Here is a 6,000-nt window from a genome sequence, read left to right on the forward strand (position 1 = left end):
CACCACAGCGGTGCACACTGGTCAAGGACATGGATGCCTTTTGGGGTTTCCCACAGCTCCCTCCTACTGAGAGCTTTCCCCTCACCTTGACCCCAAACCTCTCCACAGGCTTCATAGAGGCCGGCCTGTCTCTGACCCCACTGAATGACCAATGTAGTAGCTGAATACTGATATCCCCATCCATCCCAACTGTTATATTGAAGCTCTAACCCTTAATTTTATGTTCCTTGGAGATGAGGCCTCAGGGAAACAAAGACAGTTAAATTATGTCATGAGGGTGGCACTCTCCTGGTAAGAATAGTGATCTTAGGAGAAGAGAAGCAGGGATCCCCTTTTGTCTCTTATAACAGAGCAGAGCAGTAAAGATCATGTGAGGTCAAGGTCTACAAGCTGTAAGAGTTGCCATTTGAGTGCTCGTTGCACTGGTACCCTGATCTCAGACCTCAGCTTCCAACACTGAGGAATTTTCACACATCATTTAAGCCGCCACTTCTAGTTCAAACTGACTGAGACAATCCTGAAGAACCGTAATGGTGGGCTCCAGTGAGAAGAGTGAGATAGGCGCTTGGACCACAAGAGACCAAACCAGGCCTATCCTGGACAGCTAGCATCCTGGAGATTCACAGCTATGGGTGCCTGGCAGTAACAGGAACACTTTGGGCACTGCTGGTACAGGTGGCAGCTGTCACTGAGAAGCTGTGGTTAGAGGTAGCCACGTCCAGATAACTGTGGAACCTTCTGCCCGTGAGTTCAAAGAGGGAGTCTGGTATGTCCGTCATGCTTTCCCTCTTAGGTAGTAGTATTTGGCTCAGGGTCCTCTGACTTGCAATCAACAGTTTGTGCTCCTCTTTGAAAATCTGTTTATGTACTAACAGATACAATATAGTCCTATACCGGGCATCAGAGAAGCAGAGGCGAGAGCCACACCACACCTCCTCCACATGAGTTCATTGTCCAGCTGTAGAACAGCCCTTGACAAGAATTACTCTGAGCACAGAGAATTTGCACTCCTGTGTTGAGACCCTCAGGAACCGTCACAGAATCTGGAACATCGCACGGAGCTTAGGAGAACAGCAGGACTGCAGTTGAAGCCCAGGATTAGAATCCCAAGAGTAAAAGTCAAGTATAAGACACTTCTCATCGCCCTGCCTCAAATACCTCATCCTCAAGCTAAGACAGTGACTGAAACCGTATGTGCTGCTTGTCATCAGAAACAACTTCTTGGACCACGTGTGTGTGTGTGTGTGTGTGTGTGTGTGTGTGTGTGTGTGTGTGTTCACATGTATGGATGACAATCTAGGCTATCAGTCTTTGGCTTCTACCCTGCTTGAGACTGGATCTCTTGTTGGGTGCTGCATGTACCAGGCTAGCTGACCTTTGAGCTTCTGAGCGTTCTCCTGTCTCCATTTCCCATCTTGCCCCAAGAGTACTGGGATTGCAGATGTGCACTGCTACACCTGGCTTTTCATGAGTTTTGGGGATTCGAACTGAGGTCTTCACACTTGTGTGCCAGACACTTTATCCACAGAACTATCTCCCTAGCCCACCTCTCCTTTCCCTTAAAGTGAACAACTCATTCACTATGAAAATTAGACCTTTGCTTTGCCAATGTCCTGTAGAAGGTTCAATCAAATTTCCCTAAATTGGCCCATAGAGTGAGTAATTGAAACTGACATTGGTGGCCATTGCTATTCTATGACACTGAGCCATAGCGTTGAGCCCCAAACATGTTTACAGTTGGGACAGGTGGGGAACAAGGATATTATTCTCCTTACCCTGGATGAGTCATACAGGGTTTCATAGAGCATGCATCAAAGTATTGAAATAATGCATTATTCAAAAAGAAACAGAATTGTAGGTACCTGGTGCCAGAAATTCATGCCTGTGAATTCTTAATCTCTGGTGGGATTACCGTTTATGGCTCTGAAAGATGTCCTAATTATGCAGCTCCAGAGTTGATTTCCTGCAAGGCCTGTGCTTATCTAAAAGGCATTAGATGACAATAAAAACAGATGAGTATGGGTTTCTGAATTCATAACCAAGCCTTTTGGAGGGGAGTAACACTTTATCTATGGGTGTTTCACTCATCAGGTGGGAGCTGAAGTTTCCTCCTGGCACAAGGGCTGGCTGCCGGAGTATCTTTTAACAAAAGCAGATGTGTGAGAGCCACACAGGACCACTGCACATCCACATACCCTTCCGTTAGTTCCTGCTTGATGAATGCTAGAACAAAAGAGAAGGATTGAGAGTTCTGTGCTCGTTAAAAATCCCTGGGCTTGTTAACATAAGAGAAAGGAAATGGGAGTTTATTTGGCAAGTCCATCTGTCGCTGCATATTTGGGCTGTGCTGAGTGATTGCCTCAATGTAATAGAAAAGGTGGGAGTCCTTCAGTCATCAAGTGGAAGTGAGTGGTGGTTAGTAGTAATTGTACACTTGAAAGAATCGAGACTCATCTGAGAGACTGGCCTCTGGGCATGCCGGTGGGGGTTTCTTGATTGTGTTCATTGAAACGGATGGGAAGACTTGTCCACTGTGGGTGGCACCATTCTCTAGCTAGGATCCCAGACAGTGTAATTGGAGAAACGGAGCTGATAAGCACTGTGGAATTTGATGTGGCCAAGCAGCTTCAAGATTCTGCTGCTTTGACTCCCCACTATGATGGGTGATGACCTGAGATACGACTCAGAATAAACCCTTTCTACATGAAGTAGCTTTCGCCAGCATCATAGTTTATCACAAAAACAGAAACGAAGGCATTGTTAGGTAGGTGTAGGAAATAAAAGCTGTATATAGGTATTTCCTCCTAATTGAAACACCCACTCCCGGGATATTCCCGAGGCTCCTAAGTCTCCCAGAAGCTCAGAAAGTCAGAGACGCCCAGGCTGATCCCCAGGGCTATGTAAGCAGTAAGCAACTGCTGGGCAAGGAGAGGGGACTCTGGTGGAGCTGCCTGTAAGATGTGCTGGGAGCTCCAGGGAAGCAGTCACCAGCCTTAGCGTGTGGGCCTCTCATGATGCTCCTTTTGAGCGACTCACATTCCTGTAACTCCTCGTCTATGCTGCTATAAGTTACCCACATGAACTCACTGGTTACAAGATAGATTTGGGTGGGGAGTTTCTTTGTTCTGTCCTCATATGGGGTGACCAAACATCTGTTTCTGTCTTCCCAAGAAAAGTCAGAAACAAAAGGAGTTGATGGCTCTATATGCCACTTCCCCTATTGTGAACAGGAACTTTCCCCTACTTCTTTCGGAGTGTTTGGAAATCATGATAATTTGATGTTTGGGAAGTGGCAAACACGGGGCGGGGGCCAGGATAGGGGGGAAAACAACAACAGGAATACAAAAAATATTGGCACATTCATCTACATCACTCACTTGCCCCCACTTCTGCAAACAATTGAGAATCATTTATTTAGCACCCACAGGGTGTTCAATGCTGTGCCAACTGCTCTGATTAAATATTCAAAGCCACTTCTAATGTCGCTGAAAACCAAAGCAACCCGCAGTTAGGGGAAAATCATATTTCTCTCCTTCAGATCCACTGGGAGGAGAGAGTTATTTGAAGACAATGCATGGTGTTTTCCTATTTTCCCTCCAATGTCTGTAATGGATCGTCAAGAAGAAAAGCCATGATTTTAGAAATTGCGTTTGATTTTAGAGAGTAGATCTCAACAAGCAGGAGGGAGGAGGGTTGCAACTGACATTTTCCGGAAACATCAAACCCAATTTCCTGTTTACACCCTAAAATAATTCAACTCAACAAGAAAACTTAGCTGCCTATCGCCTTCCTCTCCCTTCTAGGAAGGACACTGTGCCTTCTTCCACTGTGCACACAGGAGGCTTTTTGTTTACAAGCCTGGCTAGAGGGACAGAGGCCAGAGACCCGGTGCTGTGCCCCAAGAGTGGGCCATGCCACTTGTACCAGTCAGCCCCACACAAACTCATCCACACCTCTCCCAGCACTGTTTTCTTACGTGGGCAAATTAATTTTTCAGTGTGTTGATATAAATGCATTTCTGAAATGCAGTAATTATCAGCAAAATACCTCGGGGCCATATTAAGCTTAGCCTCCCCATCTTTGTAAATAAAGTTTTACTGGCTCACAGCCACTGCCAGCCTCATGCGACAGGTGGGGATAGCTGACCTGACAGTGTGAGCCAGTGAGCACGTGGTAGATGATGCTTTTGACCAACACATTAATTTTCTCCTGGTTTCTGCTGAAAGGAAATAAAAGAAAAAGCTTTCTATATGTCCCTGCCTCCCAGCCAGCCCACACTGTGTGCCAGCAAGTCTTACCATGGTTGTAAGGGACCTCCTTGAGCCCTCAAAGGACTCACTTTTTTCGTGCCAAAGATAAGCACAAGTGCAGAGGTGACTCAATGGGTCATCCTCAGATACCAATAGTGACAATTAATATAACAGAATTTTGGCTTCCAGTTCCCCCACAAACTGCCAAAACAAACAAAAAACCTTAGCACACCATTCTTAAAAGAAGAAACACAAATGGTCAATATCTTTAAAACTATCCACATCCTTTCCCACCAGGGAAATGCCAATCAAAACTATCTGGGAATATCACCTCACCCTAGTCAGGATTGTTATCACAAAATAATAATAATAATAATAATAATAATAATAATAATAATAATAGTGAAGAACCCTTACTCACTGCTGATTGAGAGGTAGGCTGGTTTAGTCACCATGGGAATATACCATTCTTGAGTATATACCATAAAAACTATATTCTGTAACAAAAATACTTATACATTATCTTTGTTGCTGCTCCATTGATAATAGCAAGGTAATGAAAACCATCTAGATGTCCATGGACAGAGGAATGGGTAATGAAGGTGTGATACATACACACAATAGTATTTTATTCAGCTGTAAATAAGAATGAGTTTTTTAAAATTGCATGAAAGAGCGTAGATCTAGAAATCCTTCTATGAAATGACTAACTCAGACTCAGAAGGACAAACATCATACATCTCTTTTATGTGGATCCTAGCTTCTAATTTTTACATGTGTGTATAATTGCAGTTGTGCAAGGGTGTGAGTATGAATATATGTCATGAAACTAGAAAGAAGACCATGAGAGGAGAAATAGAACATATGGTATGAAACCATAAGAAGACAAGGGAGAAAAAGAAGCAAAACAAGCAAATTGTTTTGACAATGCTATAACAAAACTTATTTGTAGCTAGGTATGGTGATTCACACCTTTAATCCCAGCGCTGGAGGCAGAGGCAGGCAGAACACTGTGAATTCAAGTCCAGCCTGGTCTTCATAGTGAGCTCATAGGCTGTCATAGGACAGCCTAGGCTACATTAAGATACCCTGTCTCAGAAACAACAATAATAAAAACAAAGCAATTTTCAGACTGACCAAAATATAAACAAACCAAAATGATGGGTCATTAGCCAAGAAAAAGACGGCACAGCCCCTCTTCAGAGCAAGGGGTGGAGGGAGGGCATGTCTAAGTAAGTCAATGAAGGCTAATTTGTGTCTGGGACCTGCCAATCACTCTCCCACCTAAATGCTTGCTTCACTATCCAGACCCTTGGTTGGCTCCACCTTCACTCTCCTCAGACTCAGCTCCAATGCCATCTTCCCAAATCAACCTTCCCTGTCAACTCCCTTACCCAGCCTGGGTTTTCTGAATGTTCTTACTGTAGCAGTTATATTCATGACTGTTTTCTAGTCTCTCACTTGTTGGCAATTTCCATATTAGATCCTTCCCCTGAAACCTCTTCCATACCTCCTCTCCATTCTCCATATCGCCAAACATGATAAAAAAACACATTCTAACAGAGCGTCAAGAATACAGGTATTGAAGGTGGGGGTGTTCCCCTAAACAAACAAATCATAGGGCTTAGATGGTCTCAGTAATGTTGGGAAATAAATGGTTATCAGCCCCCTTGAGTGTACATGGGAAGTGAATGTGGCATGTAGCTAACCTCTTCAAACCAATTTCCCACCCGTTCTGTGCAGGTCTTCA

The sequence above is a fragment of the Meriones unguiculatus genome, chromosome 1 (assembly GCF_030254825.1).
Source record: "Meriones unguiculatus strain TT.TT164.6M chromosome 1, Bangor_MerUng_6.1, whole genome shotgun sequence".
In the NCBI taxonomy this organism is placed as follows: Eukaryota; Metazoa; Chordata; class Mammalia; order Rodentia; family Muridae; genus Meriones; species Meriones unguiculatus.